Raw genomic sequence first — 19,446 nt, forward strand, 5'->3', positions numbered from 1 at the left:
TATTTCCATGTTTATACAGATGGCGGTGTGGATATTTCCATGTTTATACAGATGGCGGTGTGGATATTTCCACGTTTATAAAGACAGTGGTGTAGATATTTCCATGTTTATAGAGATGGCGGTGTAGATATTTCCATGTTTATGCAGATGACGTTGTAGACATTTCCATGTTTATACACATGGTGGTGTAGTTATTTCCATGTTTATACAGATGGCCGTGTAGATGTTTCCATGTTTATACTGATAGCAGTGTAGATATTTCCATTTATATACAGATGACGGTGTATATATTTCCCTTTTTATGAAGATATCGGTGTAGAGTTTTCCATGTTGATAGACAAAGTTGTGTAGATATTTCCATATTTATACAGATAGAATTGTAGATATTTCCATATTTATAGGGATAGCGGTGTATTCGTTTCCATGTTTATTAAGATAGCGGTGTAGATATTTCCGTGTTTTTTGAAATACTGGTTGTAGGTGTTTCCTTGGTTATACAGATAGCGGTGTAGATATTTCCATGTTTATAAAGATATCGGTGTAGATATTACCATGTTTATACAGAGAGCAGTGAAGATATTTCCATGTTTATACACATAGCGGTGTAGATATTTTCATGTTCATGCAGATGGCGGTGTAGTTATTTCCATGTTTATTGAGATGGCAGTGTAGATATCTCCATGTTTATACACATAACGGTGTGGATATTTCCATGTTTATACAGATAGCTTTGTAGATATTTCCATGTTTATAGTGATAGTGGTGTAGATATTTCCATGTTTATACAGATAGCGGTGAAGATATTTCCACTTTTATACAGATAGCGGTGCAGATATTTCCACTTTTATACCGATAGCGGTGCAGATATTTCCACGTTTATACAGATAGCGGTGAAGATACTTGCACGTTTATATAGATAGCAGTGTAGATATTTCCATGTTTATACAGATCGTGGTGTAGATATTTCCATGTTCATTGAGATAACGGTGAAAGTGTTTCCAAGTATATACAGATAGCGTTGTGTATATTTCCATGTTTATACAGACAGCGGTGTAGATGTTTCCATGTTTACACAGAAAGCGGTGTAGATATTTCCATGTTTGTACAGATAGCGGTGTAGATATTTCCATGCTTATTCAGATAGAGGTGTAGATATTTTCATGTTCATGCAGCTGGCGGTCTGGATATTTCCGTGTTTATTCAGATGGCGGTGTAGACATTGCCATGTTTATACAGATAGTGGTGTAAATAATTCCATGTTTATAGAAATTGCATTGTAGATATTTCCATGTTCATAGAGATGGCGGGGTAGATATTTCCATGTTTATACAGATAGCGGTGTAGACATCTCCATGTTTGCACAGATAACGGTGTAGATATTTCGATGTTTATACACATAGCGGTGTAAATAATTCCATGTTTATTCAGATGGCGGTGTAGATATTTCCCTGTTTACAGAGGTAGCTGTGTAGATATTTCCATGTTTATAGACATAGTGGTGAAAATATTTCCATATTTATACAGATAGCCGTGTAGATATTTCCATGATTTTTCAGATGGCAGTGTAGATATTTTCATGTTTATACACATAGTGGTGTGACTATTTCCATGTTTATACAGATGGCAGTGTAGATATTTCCATGTTTATCCAGATAGCGATGTAGATATTTCCATGTTCATAGAGATGGCGGTGTAGATATTTCCATGTTTATACAGATTGCGGTGTAGATATCTCCATGTTCATACAGATGGCGGTGTAGATATTTCCACGTTTATAAAGACAGCGGTGTAGATATTTCTTTGTCTATAGAGATGGCGGTGTAGATATTTCCATGTTTATACAGATACCGGTGTAGATATTTCCATGTTTATAGGGATTGCGGTGTAGACATTTCCATGTTTATTCAGATAGCGGTGTAGATATTTCCGTGTTTATTCAGATACCGGTGTAGGTGTTTCCATGGTTATACAGATGTTGTTGTAGATACTTCCATGTTCATAGAGATGGCGGTATAGATATTTCCATGTTTATACAGATAGCGGTGTAGATATCTCCATGTTTATAGAGATGGCGGGGTAAATATTTCCTTGTTTATTCAGATGGCGGTGTAGATATTTCCACGTTTTTAAAGACAGCGGTGTACATATTTCTCTGTTTATTCGGATTGCGGTGTAGATATTTCCATGTTTATACAGACCACCATGTAGATATTTCCATGTTTATATAGATGGCAGTGTAGATATTTCCATGTTTATACAGAAAGCGGTGTAGATATTTCCATGTTTTTAGAGATAGCGGTGTACATATTTAGATGTTTATAGAAATAGAGGTTTAGATATTTCCATGTTTATACAGAAAGCGGTTTAGATATTTCCATGTTTTTAGAGATAGCGGTGTACATATTTAGATGTTTATAGAAATAGAGGTGTAGATATTTCCATGTTTATACAGATAGCGGTGTGGATATTTCCATGTTTATAAAGATTGTGGTGTAGATATTTCCATGTTTACAGAGATATCGCTGTAGATATTTCCATGTTTATGCAGATGGCGGTGTAGGTATTTCCATGTTTATACAGACAGCAGTATAGATATTTCCATTTTTCTACAGATGACGGTGTAAATATTAACCTGTTTATAGAGATACCGCTGTAGGTATTTCCATGCTTATACATAGAGCTGTGTAGGTATTTCCATGTTTATACAGATAGCGGTGAAGATATTTCCATCTTTATAGAGATAGCGGTGTAGATATTTCCATGTTTATACAGATAGCAATGTAGATATTTCCATGTTTATTGAGATATTTGTGTAGGTTTTTCCATTTTTATGCATATAGCAGTGTATATATTTCCATGTTTATATGGACAGCCTTGTAGATAATTCCATGTTTACACAAATAGCATTGTAGATATTTCCATGTTTATACAGATAGCGGTGTAGCTATTTCCATGCTTATACTGCTAGCGGTGTAGATATTTTCATGTTCATGCAGATGGCGGTGTAGATATTTCCAAGTTTATTCAAATGGCGTAGATATTTCCATGTTTATACAGATAGTGGTGTAAATATTTCCATGTTTATACAGTTGGCGTTGTAGATATTTCCATGTTCATAGAGATGGCGGTGTAGATATTTCCATGTTAAAACAGATAGTGGTGTAGATATCTCCACGTTTATAGAGATGGCGGTGTAGTTATTTCCTTGTTTACACAGATTGCGGTGAAGATATTTCCATGTTTATATAGATGGTGGTATAGGCACTTCCATGTTTACACGGATAGAGGTGTAGATATTTCCATGTTTTAGAGATAGCGGTGTAGATATTTAGATGTTTATAGGGATAGCGGTGTAGATATTTCCATGTTTATTCAGATGACGGTGTAGGTGTTTCCTTGTTGATACCGATGGCAGTGTCGATATTTCCATGTTTATACAGATGGCGGTGTTGATATTTCCATGTTTATAAACATAGCGGTGTTCATATTTCCATGTTTTTAGAGATAGCAGAGTAGGTATTTCCATGTTTTTAGAGATAGCGGTGTAGATATTTAGATGTTTATAGAGATAGCAGTGTCGATATTTCCATGTTTATACAGATAGCGATGTGGATATTTCCATGTTTATACAGATAGCGGTGTAGGTATTTCCATGTTTATAGAGATACCGGTGTAGATATTTCAATGTTTATACAGATAACGGTTTAGGTATTTCCATGTTCATAGACATAGCAGTGTAGATATTCCCATGTTTATAGAAATAACGGTGTAGATATTTCCATGTTTATACAGAAGGTTGTGTAGATATTTCCATGTTTATGCAGATGTCGGTGTAGATATTTCCATGTTTATAGTGATAGCAGTGTAGATATTTCCATGTTCATAGAGATGGCAGTGTAGATATTTCCATGTTTATACAGATATCGGTGTACATATTTCCATGTTTATACAGATGGAAGTGTAGATATTTCCATGTTTATAGAGACAGTGGTGTACATAATTCCCTGTTTATACAGACGGCGGTGTAGATATTTCCAATTTCATACAGATGTCATTGTAGATATTCCCATGTTTATAGAGACGGCGGTGTAGATATTTACATGTTCATACAGATGGCGGTATAGATATTTCCATGTTTATACAGTTAGTAGTATAGATATTTTCATATCTATACAGATAGCGGTGTACATATTTCCATGTTTATATGGATAATGGTGCAGATACTTCCATATTTATAGAGATAGCCATATAAATATTTGCATGTTTATCACGATGGCGGTGTAGTTATTTACAAGTTTACAGATATAGTGGTGTAGATACTTCCATGTTTATACTGATGTCGGTGTAGATATTTCCATGTTTATAGTGATATTGGTGGAGATATTTCCATGTTTATACAGATGGCGGTGTAGATATTTCCATGTTAATAGAGATAGTGGTGTAGATATTTCCATGTTTATACAGTCGGCGATGTAGATATTTCCAAGTTTATACAGAAGGCGTTGTAGATATTTCCATGTTTATGCAGATGGAGGTGTAGATATTTCCATGTTTATAGAGAATGCAGTGTAGATATTTCCATGTTTAAAGAGATGGCGGTGTAGATCTTTCCATATTTATACAGATGGAGGTGTACATATTTCCACCTTAATAAAGATGGCGTTGTAGATATTTCCATTTTTTTACAGATTTCGGTGTAGATATTTTCATGTTTATAGAGATAGCGGTGTAGATATTTCCACGTTTATACACATAGCAGTGTAGATATTTCCATGTTTATAGAGATTACGGTGTAGATATTTCCATGTTTATACAGACAGAAGTGTAGATATTTCCATGTTTATACAGATATCTGTGTGGATATTTCCACGTTTATACAGATAGCGGTGTAGATATTTCCCTATTTATACAGATAGCGGTGTAGATATTTCCATGTTTATACAGATAGCGGTGCAGTTTTTTCTTATTTATAAAGATTGCGGAATAGTTATTTGCATATTTATACAGATAGCAGTGTAGATATTTCCGTGTTTAGACAGACAGCGGTGTAGATATTTCTATGTTTAAAAATATAGCGGTGTAGATATTTCCATGTTTATACAGATATCGGTGTAGATATTTCCATGGTTATACAGACAGCGGTGTAGATGTTTCTATGTTTCTACAGGTAGCGGTTTAGATATTTCCATTTTTATACAGACAGCGGTATAGATATTTCCATGTTTATATACATAGCGGTGCAGATATTTCCATGCTTATAGAGATGGCGGTGTACATATTTCCATGTTGATACAGATAGCAGTGTAGATTTTTCCATGTTTATACAGATTGCGTTGTAGATATTTATAGGTTTATAGAGAAACGGTTTAGATATTTCCATGTTTATATAGATGGCCATGTAGATATTTCCATGTTTATAGAGATAGCGGTGTAGATATTTTCATGTTTTTGGAGATAGCAGTGTAGATATTTCCATGTTTATATACATAGCAGTGTTCATATTTCCATGTTTATACAGGTAGCGGTGTAGATATTTCCATATTTATAGAGATAGTGGTGTAGATATTTCCATGTTTCTACAGACAATGGTGTAGATATTTCCATGTTTATACAGACAGCAGTGTAGATGTTTCCATGTTCCAAAAGGTAGCGGTGTAGATATTTCCATGTTTATAGGTATAGTGGTGTAGATATTTCCATGTTTATACAGATGGTGGTGTAGATATTTCCATGTTTATACAGATAGCGGTGTAAATGTTTAAATGTTTATAGAGATAGCTGTGTAGATATTAACATGTTTATACAGATAGCGTTGTACATATTTCCAGTTTTATGCAGATAGCGGTGTAGTTATTTCCATGTTTATAGACATAGCGTTGTAGACATTTCCATGTTTACAGAGGTAGCGTTGCAGATATTTCCATGTTTATAGAGATGGCGGTGTAGATATTTCCTTGTTTATACAGTTAGAATTGTAGGTATTTTCATGTTTATAGAGGTAGTTTTGTAGATATTTCCATGTTTATAGAGATTGCTGTGTAGTTATTTCCATGTTTATAGAGATGGCGGTGTAGATATTTCCATGTTCATACAGATAGCGGTGTAGATTTCTCCATGTTTATACAGATGGAGTTGTAGTTATTTATAAGTTTATAGAGATGGCGGTGTAGATATTTCCATGTTTAGACAGGTGGCGGTGTAGATATTTCCATGTTTATAGATATTGCAGTGTAGATATTTCCATGTTTATTGAGATGGCGGTGTAGATACTTCCATGTTTATAGAGATAGCAGTGTAGATATTTCCATGTTTATACAGATGGCGCTGTAGATACTTCCATGTTTATACAGTCGGCTGAGTACATATTTCCATGTTTATACAGAAGGCGTTAAAGATATTTCCATGTTTTACAGATGGCGGTGTAGATATTTCCATGTTTTTAGAGATGGTGGTGTAGATATTTCCATGTTTATACAGATGGAGCTGTAGGTATTTCCACCTTTATAGAGATGGCGATGTAGATATTTCTTGTTTGTAGAGATGGTGATGTAGATATTTCCACGTTTATAGCGATGGCAATGTAGATATTTCCATTTTTATACAGATAGCGATGTTGATATTTCTATGTTCATAGAGATAGCGGTGCAGATATTTCCGTGTTTATAGAGATAGCGGTGTAGATATTTCCATGTTTAGAGAGATAGCGGTGTAGATATTTCTATGTTCATACAGATAGCGGTGTAGATGTTTCCATGTTTATAGAGATAGCGCTGTAGATATTTCCATGTTTATACAGATAGCAGTGCAGATATTTCCGTGTTTATAGAGATTACAGTGTAGATATTTCCATGTTTACACAGTCGGAAGGGTAGATATTTCCATGTTATACAGAAAGCGATGTAGATATTTCCATGTTTATAGAGATGGCGGTGTAGATATTTCAATGTTTATAGAGATAGCGGTGTAGCTATTACCATGTTTATACAGATAGCGGTGTAGACACCTCCTTGCTTATAGAGATAGCAGTGTAGATATTTCCATGTTTATACAGATGCTGGTGTAGATATTTCCATGTTTATACAGATAGCGGTGTAGATATTTCCATGTTAATACAGAGAGTTGTGTAGATATTTCCATATTTATAGAGATACCGGTGTAGATATTTCCATGTTTATACAGAGATTAGTGTAGATATTTCCATGTTTATACAGATAGCAGTGTGGATATTTCCATGTTTATAGAGATGTCGGTGTAGATATTTCCATGTTCATACAGATATCGGTGTACATATTTCCATGTTTATACAGATGGCGGTGTAGATATTTCCATGTTTATAGAGACAGTGGTGTAGATAATTCCATGTTTTTACAGACAGCAGACTAGGTATTTCCATTTTCATACATGTGGCATTGCAGATATTTCCATGTTTATACAGATGGCAGTGTAGATATTCCCATGTTTATAGAGATGGCAGTGTAGATATTTCCATGGTTATACAGATGGCGGTGTACATATTTCCATATTTATATAGATAGCGGTGTAGATATTTCCAAGTTTGTAGAGATAGCTGTCTAGATATTTCCATGTTTATAGAGATAGCGTTGTAGATATTTCCATGTTTATAGAGATAGCCGTGTAGATATTTCCATGTTGATAGAGACAGCGTTGTAGATATTTGCATGTTTATACTGATGGCAGTGTAGATATTTCCATGTTTATCCAAAAAGCGGTGTACATATTTCCATGTTTATAGAGATACCGGTGTAGATATTTCCATGTTTATACACATGGCGGTGTACATATTTCTATATTTATAGAGATAGCAGTGTAGATATTTCCATGTTTATAGAGATGGCGGTGTAGATATTCATATGTTTATAGAGACAACGGTGTAGGTATTTCCATGTTCATACAGATAGCGGTGTAGATATTTCCATGTTTATAGAGATAGCGGTGTAGATGTTTCCATGTTTATACAGAGAGCATTGTATATATTTCCATGGTTATACAGATAGCGATCCAGATACTTCCATGTTTATAGAGATAGCGATGTAGATTTTTCCATGTTTATGCAGATAGCGGTGTAGATATTTCCATGTTTATACGGATCGCGGTGTAGATATTTCCATGTTTATGGAGATGGCGGTGTAGATATTTCGATGTTTATGGAGATGGCATTGTAGACATTCCCATGTTTATACAGATAGCGGTGTAGGTATTTCCCTGTTTATAGGGGTAACGTTGTAGATATTTCCATGTTTATAGAGTTGTCGGTGTAGATAATTCCATGTTTTTAGAGATGGCGGTGTAGATATTTCTATGTTTATACTGATAGCGGTGTAGATATTTCGATATTTATAAAGGTACTGGTGTAGTTATTTCCATTTTTATATAGACAGCATTGTAGATATTTCCATGTTTATACAGGTAGCGGTGTAGATATTTCCATGTTTATACAGGTAGTGGTGTAGATATTTCCATGTTTATACAGATAGCAGTGTAGATATTTCCGTGTTTATAGAGATTGCATTGTAGATATTTCAATGTTTATATAGGTAAAGGTGTAGATATTTCCCTGTTTATACAGATAGTGGTGTAGATATTTCCATGTTTATAGAGACAGCTGTGTAGATATTTCCATGTTTATAGAGATAGCGGTGTAGATATTTCCATGTTTATACAGAGATTAGTGTAGATATTTCCATGTCTATACAGAGAGCAGTGAAGATATTTCCATGTTTATAGAGATAGCGGTGTAGCTATTTCCATGTTTATACAGATGGCGTTATAGATACTTCCATGTTTATAGAGATAGCGGTGTAGATATTTCCATGTTTATACAGATGACGGTGTAGAGATTTCCATGTTCACAGAGATATTGGTTTAGATATTTCCATGTTTATACAGATGGCAGTGTAGACATTTCCATGTTTCTACAGATAGCGGTGTAGATATTGCGATGTCTATACATATAGCGGTGTAAATATTTCGATGTTCATTCAGGTAGCGGTGTAGTTATTTCCATGTTTATAAACACAGCGGTGTAGATATTTTCGTGTTTTTACAGATCGCAGTGTAGATATTTCCATGTTTATAGAGATAGCAGTGCAGGTATTTCGATGTTTATACAGGTAGCAGTGTAGTTATTTCCATGTTTTTGCAGACAGCGGTGTAGATATTTCCATGTTTATACAGCTAGTGGTGAAGATATTTCCATGTTTACACAGATAGCGGTGTAGATGTTTCCATGTTCACACAGGTAGCAATGTAGATGTTTCCATGTTTATATAGATAGCGGTGTAGATACTTCCATGTTCCTACAGATAGCGGGGTAGATATTTCCATATTCCTACAGATAGCCGTGTAGTTATTTCCAGGTTCATACACATAGCAGTGTAGATACTACCATGTTTATACAGATAGCGGTGTAATTTTCATGTTTATACAGAAAGCGGTATAGATTTTCCCATGTTTATACAGATAGCGGTGTAGATATTTCCATGATTATACAGACAGCGGTGTAAATGTATACTTGTTTATACAGATAGCAATGTAGTTATTTCCATGTTTATGCAGATAGCGGTGTAGATATTTAGATATTTATAAAGGTAGTGGTGTAGTTATTTCCATTTTTATATAGACAGCATTGTAGATATTTCCATGGTTATACAGGTAGCGGTGTAGATATTTCCATGTTTATACAGATCGCTGTGTAGATATTTCCGTGTTTATAGAGATTGCATTGTAGATATTTCAATGTTTATATAGGTAAAGGTGTAGATATTTCCCTGTTTATACAGATAGTGGTGTAGATATTTCCATGTTTATAGAGACAGCAGTGTAGATATTTCCATGTTTATAGAGATAGCGGTGTAGATATTTCCATGTTTATACAGAGATTATTGTAGATATTTCCATGTTTATACAGAGAGCAGTGAAGATATTTCCATGTTTATAGAGATAGCGGTGTAGCTATTTCCATGTTTATACAGATGGCGGTATAGATACTTCCATGTTTATAGAGATAGCGGTGTAGATATTTCCATGTTTATGCAGATGGCGGTGTAGATATTTCCATGGTTATAGAGACAGCGGTGAAGATATTTCCATGTTTATAGAGATGGCGGTGTAAATATTTCCATATTTATACAGATGGCGGAGTACATATTACCATGTTCATGCAGATAGCGGTGCAGTTATTTTCATGTTCATACAGATAGTGGCGTAGATATTTCCATGTTTATACATATAGCGGTGTAGGTATTTCCATGTTTGTAGTGATATGTGTGTAGATATTTCCATCTTTACAGAGATAGCGGTGTAGATATTTCCATATTTGTAGAGATAGCGGTGTAGATATTTCCATGTTTATAGAGAAAGCAGTGTAGATATTTCCATGTTTATAGAGATAGCGGTGTAGATATTTACATATTTATAGAGATAGCGGTGTAGATATTTCCATGTTTAAACAGGTAGCGGTGTAGATATTTCCATGTTTATACAGATAGCGGTGTAGATGTGTCCATGTTCATACAGGTAGCGTTGTAGATGTTTCCATGTTTATATAGATAGCAGTGTAGGTATTTCCATGTTCATACAGATAGCGGAGTACATTTTCCATGTTCATACACATAGCGGTGTAGATATGTCCATGTTTATACACATAGCTGTGTTGATATTTCCATGTTTATACAGATAGCAGTGTAGATATTTCCGTTTTTATAGAGTTAGCGCTGTAGATATTTCCATGTTTATACAGATGGTGGTTTAGTTATGTCCACGTTTATACAGATGGTGGTGTAGGTATTTACATCTTTATAGAGGTAGCGGTATAGATATTTCCATGTTTATAGAGATGGTGGTGTAAGTATTTCCGTGTTTATACAGATGGTTGTGTTGATATTTCCATGTTTATACAGATAACAGTGTAGATATTTCCATGTTTATAGAGATGGCGGTGTAGATATTTCCATGTTTATAGATACAGCGGTGTAGATATTTCCATCTTTATAGAGGTAGCGGTGTAGATATTTCCATGTTTCTGCAGATAGCGGGGTGGATATTTCCATGTTTATACAGATAGTGGTGTAGCTATTTCCATGTTTATACAGATAGTGGTGTAGATATTTCCATGTTTATAGCGATAGCGGTGTAGTTATTTCCATGTTTATACATAGAGCATTGTAGATATTTCCATGTTGATACAGATACCGGTGCAGATACTTCCATGTTTATAGAGATAGCAGTGTATATATTTCCATGTTTATACAGATGGCGGTGTAGTTATTTACATATTTATAGAGATAGCGGTGTAGATATTTCCTTGTTTATACAGATGGCGGTGTAGATTTTTCCATGTTTATAGAGATTGCAGTGTAGATATTTCCATGTTTATTGAGATGGCGCTGTAGATATTTCCAGGTTTATAGTGATAGCGGTGTAGTTATTTCCATGTTTATAGAGATGACGGTGTATATATTTCCATGTTTATAGAGATAGTGGTGTAGATATTTCCATGTTTAAACAGACGGTGGTGTAGATATTTCCATGTTTGTACAGATAGTGGTGTAGATATTGCGATGTCTATACAGATAGCGGTGTAGATATTTCGATGTATATATTGATAGCTGTGTAGTTATTTCCATGTTTATGCAGACAGTGGTATAGATATTTTCATGTTTATACAGATAGAGTTGTAGATATTTCCATGTATATACAGATAACGGTGTAGATATTTCGATGTATATACCAGTAGCTGTGTAGTTATTTCCATATTTATGCAGACAGTGGTGTAGATTTTTCCATGTTTATACAGATAGCAGTGTAGATATTTCCATGTTTATACACATAGCGGTGTAGATCTTCGGATATTTATACATGTACTGGTGTACTTATTTCCATGTTTATACAGACAGAATTGTAGATATTTCCATGTTTATACAGGTAGCTGTGTATATATTTCCATGTTTATACAGATTGTGGTGTACATATTTCCATGTTTATACAGATTGCGGTGTAGATATTTCCACGTTTATACAGATATCCATGTAGATATTTCCATGTTTATACAGGTAGGGGTGTTGATACTTCCACGTTTTTACAGATAGCGGTGTATATATTTCCATGTTTATACAGATAGCGGTGTAGGTATTTCCATGTTTATACAGATAGCAGTGTATATATTTCTATGTTTATACAGATGACAGTGTGGATTTTCCATGTTTATAAAGACAGCAGTGTAGATATTTCCATGGTTATACAGGTAGCCGTGTCGATATTTCCATGTTTATACAGATAGCGGTGTAGATATTTCCATGTTTACAGAGATAGCGGTGTAGATATTTCCATGTTTATACTGAGAGTACTGTAGATATTTCCATGTTTATACGGATAGCGGTGTAGATATTTCTATGTTGATAGAAACAGCGGTGTAGATATTTCCGTGTTTATAAAGATAGCGGAGTAGATATTTCCATGTTTATAGAGATGGCGATTTAGATACTTCCATGTTTATACAGATGGCATTGTAGATATTTCTATGTTTATAGACATGGCGGTGTAGATATTTCCTTGTTTATAAAGATGGCAGTGTGGATATTTCCATGTTTATACAGATAGCAATGTAGTTATTTAATGTTTATAGAGATGGCGGTGTAGATATTTCCTTGTTTATACATGTAGCAGTGTAGATATTTCCATTTTTATAGAGGTAGCGCGGTAGACATTTCCATGTTTATACAGATGATTGTGTAGATATTTCCATGTTTATAGAGATGGCGGTGTAGATATTTCCATGTTTCTATAGATAGCGGTGTAGATATTTCCATGTTTATACAGATGGCGATGTAGATATCTCCATGTTTGTAGAGACAGCAGTGTAGATATTTCCATGTTTATAGAGATAGCTTTGTAGATATTTCCACGTTTATAGAGATGGCGGTGTAGATATTTCCATGTTTATAGAGATAGCACTGTAGATATTTCCATGTTTATACAGATGGCGGTGTAGATATTTCTATCTTTATAGATATAGTGGTGTAGATATTTCCATGTTCATACAGATAGCTGTGTAGGTATTTCCATGTTTATAGAGATAGCGGTGTATATATTTCCATCATTATAGAGATAGCAGTGTAGATATTTCCATGTTTATACAGATAGCAGAGTAGATATTTCCCTGTTTATAGAGATAGCGGTGTAAATGTTTATGTGTTTATAGAGATATCGTTGTAGATATTTCCATGTTTATAGAGATAGCGGTGTAGATATTTCCACGTTTATACAGATAGCTTTGTAGATATTTCCATGTTTATAGAGATAGCAGTGTAGTTATTTCCATGTTTATACAGATAGCAGTGTAGATACTTCCATGTTTATACAGATATCGGTGTAGCTATTTCCATGTTTATACAGCTAGCGGTGTACATGTTTACATGTTTATAGAGATATCGGTGTAGATATTTCCATGTTTACAGAGATAGTGGTGTAGATATTTCCATGTTTATACAGGCAGCGGTGCAGATATTTACATGTTTATACAGATAGCGGTGTAGATATTTCCATGTTTATGCAGATAGCGATGTAGATATTTCCATGTTTATAGAGATAGCGGTGTATATATTTCCATTTTTATAGAGATAGCGGTGTAGTTATTTCCATGTTTCTAGAGATAGCGTTGTAGATATTTTCATGTTTATAGAGATAGCGGTGTAAATATTTCCAGGTTTACACAGATAGTGGTTTAGATATTTCCATGTTTATACAGATAGTGGTTTAGATATTTCCATGTTTATGGAATTATCAGTGTAGTTATTCCCATGTTTATACAGATAGCGGTGTAGATATTTCCATGGTTAAACAGATAGCGGTGTAGATATCTCCATGTTTATACAGGTAGCAGTGTATATATTTCCATGTTTATACAGGTAGCGGTGTAGATATTTCCATGTGTATACAGGTAACGGTGTAGATATTTCCATGTTTATACAGATAGCGGTGTAGATGTTTCCATGTTTATACAGGTTGTGGTCTAGATGTTTCCAAGTTTATACAGATAGCAGTGTAGATATTTCCATGTTTACACAGATAGTGGTGTAGATATTTCCATGTTTATACAGGTAGCGGTGTAGATATTTCCATGTTTATACAGATAGCGTTGTAGATATTTCCATGTTTGTTCAGATAGCAGTGTAGATATTTCCATGTTTTTGTTCCTGATTTATTGAGACTAGAGAATGGCAATGACTTTTACCAAGTATACTGCTGGTAAACATTTTGTTAACAAGGCACGTCCTGTACAGCCCTGCATCCCTTAAACTTTGATTTTTTACAACACATGTTTTTGTGAACTCCAGGTTGGGTCAAAATGGCTGGGGCCAAGCAGCTATGGCAAAACTACAAATTAACAACCTCTCAGCAAAGCAATTCTTTAAAGGACAGGTCTTTTTGAAAATGGAGTCCTTTATGTCTTTCCTTTCTACATGGACACAGTGACAGTCTGATCTCTCTTTCTTTTCCCTACAGGTGGACACGCGCCCACTGATACTCCTTCTAATTGCCACATGTGAGAGGAGGATATGACACGTGATATCGCAGGGAGTAGAAACACCCCTGTGATACTGTTCTTCATATTCAGGGATGAAGAGGATGATATTAATCCCAATACAGATGGGTGTGCACCCTCTGTACACCGAGGTTGTACACCCGTCTGTGAAAGTGTTCGTAATCTCCAGAGGGGGAGAATATATTACTCACAATATGGTAAAGAGGCTGTGAGTCCACGGAGGATCCTCAGAGCCAGCGGGGGAAGAGGAGCTGGCTCTCAGTCCCTCCCTCACGGGGGTGACTACCCCCACTGCGATGGGGGACCTAAGAGCCAGTGGGGGAAGAGGGGCTGGCTCTGAGTCCCCGCCTCGCTGGGGTTGCCTCCCCCCCCTGCGATGGGGGTCCTAAGAGCCAGGAGCAGAAGAGGGGCTGGCTCTCTGTACCCGCCTCTCGGGGGGTGCCTCCCCCCCGTGATGGGGGTCCTAAGAGCCAGAAGGCTTAGAGGGGCTTGCTCTCAGTCCCCGCCTCGTGGGGGGTGCCTCCTCCCCCTGCGATGGGGGTCCTAAGGGCCCAGGAGGAAGAGGGGCTGGCTCTGAGTCCCCGCCTCGCGGGGAGTGCCTCCCCTTCCTGCGACGGTGGTCCTAAGAGCCAGGGGGGAAGAGGAGCTGGCTCTCAGTCTCCGCCTCGTGAGGTGCCTCCCCACCTTGCGATCAGGGTCCCAAGAGCCAAGGTGGAAGAGGGGCTGGCTCTCTTTGTGGATGTTTCTTTTTCCATTCTCAGGCAGTTTTCTTTTTTCTTTCTTTTTTTTTTTTTTGAGACTGTGTCTTGCTCTGTTGCCCATGCTTTGCTGAATCTCAGGTGACTGCAACCACTGCCTCCCAGGTTCAAGAGATTCTCCTGCCTCAGCCTCCTGTGTAGCTGGGACTAGAGGCGTGTGTCACCACACCCAACTAATTTTCGTATTTTTAGTAGAGATGGGGTTTCACCATGTTTGCCAGGATGGTCTCTATCTCCTGACCTTGTGATTCACCCACCTCAGCCTCCCAAAGTGCTGGGATTGCAGGTGCGAGCCACCGGATCCAGCCTCTCAGACGATTTTCATACCTGCATACTCTGATCACTACTCTATTAAACAGTCAACGAGGGTAAGTATTATCTTCAGATTTCCAGGGCTCTGTCTCTGTACAGCCCTCTCCTCCTCAATATTCTGCCCTATGAATTCTAGCCACATTGGCCTTCCCAGACTCACAGTTCTGTCCTCTCAACTCAGGAAGGTCTCTGAGCTCCATCTGCATTCTTTCTTCCTGTGCTGTCGCCTGGAAAGTTTTCTAAGGTGTTTGGGAGGTCAATTGTGGGGCTAGCCTCATTTGTTTCTCATTTCTTGAGGATCACTGCCTTTTGATGCTTGATTCCAGTGATTGATTCCCTTTGTTGCTTGAGGGCCATAGTTTCATATATTTTGTCCAGTATTTTTGTTGTTTTAGGTCAGAAAGTAATTTTGGTCTCTGTTACTCCATCTTGGCCAGAAGTGTAAGACCTAAGCATTTACACATCAAAATACTGCACACATAATTTTAGTTTAAGCTACTTTTTAAAAAATCTCCTTCATTTTCCATTTAGCATTCTATTTAGGGTATTACGTTGGTTTTTTTTTGAAATTCTGTTATTGGCAGTTTCTATTGCCTATCAATCCCATTTAAAGATAGTGCACAGGGTATTCTAAAATAGCTGTTAAGCAAAGAGAAAATTGGGCCTGATAGGGTGAGAATCACAGCTCTAATACCTAGAGTGACCTTATAATATATTGTCCAAAGGAGATATTTTTGACAGTGAAAGAGGGTGTTGTTAGTAATTATATCAGGACCATGGCCTAAACCAGGACTATCCCAGGCAGCCTGGGACATATTTGTACCCCATCTCTATTTAATGCCTTTATATAATTCTTTACTTAATTCTACCAGCCTTTATTGAGCCTGCTTTCTTTGTCTAGCTGAGTGCCACGTGCTGACATCACTAAGATCAATACAGCAAACTCTGAAAGATGGACAGGGAGACAGGAGATGGTCCTTTATAATGCAGTGTGATCTGTGCTGCAATAGAGGTGAGCACAAGGGCCTGATGAAGGCTCAGTGAAGAGCATGCTTGACTGCAGGGGAGGGCACTTAGGTTAGAAAAGATGAGTCGAAATATGTTCATAGGGAGCATGGGAGGAGAGGTGGTGGGAAAGGTATTCCAGACAGTGTGTGTCAAGGCCAAGAGCCAGGGGAACACAGGTGGGGCTTTTTTTTCTTCTAAGATGGAAGAGTGTTCTGATTGCCAGGAAAACAACGCACATGGGAAGCTGTACAGAAATGAGTGGGGAAAGGTAATACTTAACAGCAACAGCAGTTAATATTTAGTGCCCACTTACGACATGCTGGACACAGTTCCGGGTACTCTGAACATATTCGCTCATTTAATCTTTACAACAACCCTATGAGGTAGGTACTATTATTATCCCCATTTTCAGGTGAGGAATCTGAGGCACAGAGAGAGTAAGTATGTTGCCCAGGGCCACGCACCAAGTATGTGGTAGGTCCTGGAGTTGAATGCGGAGCCCCTCCACTCTAAACTCCTGAAAGCCAGATGCTACAAGGCGTTGTTATTCCAAGTGGAGGAATGCTAAGGACAGCATCCTGCAGGTGACCAGGAAACCCTGAGGCATTCAAAGCAGGGGAATGGCTTAAAACAAGGTGGTATAAGAAAGTGCTCCCAGAGCAGTATGAAAGTCTGGTGTAGTGGAGGTCTCCGCTAGCCACAAGAGGTGGTAAGAGGCTGAGCTGAAGCAGCTGCAGCAGGGATGAAGAGGATACATTCCCCAAACCCTTATGGGCAGAGTCCTTTGGCTTCAGTGACCACGGCCAAGGGTGCAGAGGAGAAGCCCAAGAAGATGCCAGGTGTCTGGCTTATACCCCTGTGTGAACGTGAAGCCTCTCATTGACATGCAGGTTACAGGAGGAAAAGCAGGTTTATTTGGGAAGGAGGCTTCTAGACCATGACTTCCATTTTAGCCATGTAGTTTTTGAAGTGCTTGTACAAGTTCTAGGTGGAAATGTCCAGGATGCAGTGGGGAACTCAAAGTAGATCTCAGGAGAGAGGCTTAGGCCAGAGGGCTTGGGGAATCATCAGCATGGGGGTGGGAGGAGAGCTGGTATTTGGATGAGATTGCAGTGGAGCACGAACAGAGTGGGAAAAGGTGGTGATGAACCCAGGGACTCCAGTATGCGGTAGCTGGCTGTGAGATTAGGAAGCAATGAAGGAGGTCGAGAAGGATGTGGGGGAGAAGCATCAATAAGGAATAAATGAGTTGCACGTGCTCCAGAGAGGCCAAATAAAGACTGGATTTGGCTCTCGCAGGTCATACACGAAAGAGTCTCGGAATCAAAAGGAAAACGGTGGTGGTTTAAAGGGTATATTCGGTTTCTAGGTCTGCTGTCACAAAATACCAGAAACTGGGTGTCTTGTTAAAACAACAGAAATTTTTTCTCTCACAGTTTTGGAAGCTAGAAGTTCAAAACGAGGTGTTGGCAGCACCATGCTCTCTCTGAAGATGCTAGGAAGAATCTGCTCCATGCCTTTCCATTCGCTTCTGGGGTTTCCTGCAAGCCCTGACATTCCTTGGCTTGTAGATGCATCACCCCAGTTTCCGCCCCCATCATCACATGGCCTCCTCTCTGCGTGTGCCTCTGCCTTCCCTCTGTTCTTCTTCTAAGGACACCGACACCAGTCATAGTGGATTAAGGGTCCACTCCTAACTAATTATATCTGCAACAACCCTATTTCCAAATAAAGTCACATTCTAAGATTCCTAGGGAGAACATGAATTTTTGGGGGTGTGTGGATACTGTTCCACCTGGGACATGGAGTAAATAAATGGCAAGGAAGATTACAGATGACTTTAAGCTAAAGAGGGAGATAGGGTTAAATGTAGGACTTTTTTTTTCCAGGACGGGAGAGGTTTAAACATGTTACAACATTGAATAAATGAAATAACCATGGACATGGAGTGGCTAAAGATTCTGAACTAAGTGCAAAGAATTGATAGCGCAAGCTCCCAAGGGGCTGGGGCCTGGAGCGCAGATGGATGGATCCACTGTGGGCAGAACTGGGGGATGGGAGGGGTGTGCAGATGCAGATGTGTTTGAGTGTGGGTGGCCAGAAGCTGATTGGGGTGAAGCGTGACAGTGCAGCTCCAAGCACGCTGGAGGTGTTCACCAAGCAACTCAAGAGCAGATGGCAGAACGAGCAGCTGAAATAACAGCTTGTGAAATCAACCCTACTTTGTGGGGAGAGGATTGGTTAAGGATTCTAGCCATGAGAACCAAGAAGAGGAGGATAATCTGTTCATGCCTATTATGGGGCTTTGGGGGAGCAGTTTCAGCCTCAACGTGGAGAATGTTTTAGAAGGCCAGAGAAAAGAACCCTGCAAATCACGTGAGCTGGCCCCTCACTTTGAGATGAAGTGTCCATACAGAAGTAACGCCACCCTCCGTAGTGGTTCTAGAGTGTGGCAATCTGGAGGGGTCATTATGGAAAAGGGCTGAAGCATAAGAATGTAGGCCCAATACTGAGATAGAAAGAGGATTCTCTGAGATGACTTAGGCAGGGTGATGGTGGTGGAGGTGGGTGTAAGAAGCCCTCTGCTGCCTCAGTCCGAGCATGGAATTCAATTGGTCAAGAGCAGAGCCAATCACCATTTAGGCCCCCTTGTTAGCCTTAATTTATTCCTCAGGTATGGAGAATACTCCTCAAGATGCATTCAGAGTGTAAGCTACCTCTTCCTCAGCAGACGACTGCCCTGCAGGTTTGCAGTTCTGTCATTTGGAAACTCCCTGATGTGTCCCTTGGCTCTTCCCATTCTTT

General features: G+C 38.1%; 1 protein-coding gene across 1 annotated transcript in view; it reads left to right on the forward strand.

Moving 5' to 3' along the window:
• LOC129138938 (MAM and LDL-receptor class A domain-containing protein 1-like) overlaps positions 1-18,388 on the forward strand; it is a 464,758-nt gene extending 446,370 nt beyond the window's left edge. The window contains exons 11-13 of the mRNA XM_063805034.1: positions 14,524-15,689; positions 16,535-16,645; positions 18,078-18,388. The gene's annotated coding sequence lies outside the window, so the exon portion shown is untranslated. The remainder of the gene's footprint in view (positions 1-14,523; positions 15,690-16,534; positions 16,646-18,077) is intronic.
• The last annotated feature ends 1,058 nt before the right edge of the window (positions 18,389-19,446 follow it).

Source organism: Pan troglodytes, chromosome Y, assembly GCF_028858775.2.
Source record: "Pan troglodytes isolate AG18354 chromosome Y, NHGRI_mPanTro3-v2.0_pri, whole genome shotgun sequence".
NCBI lineage: Eukaryota > Metazoa > Chordata > Mammalia > Primates > Hominidae > Pan > Pan troglodytes.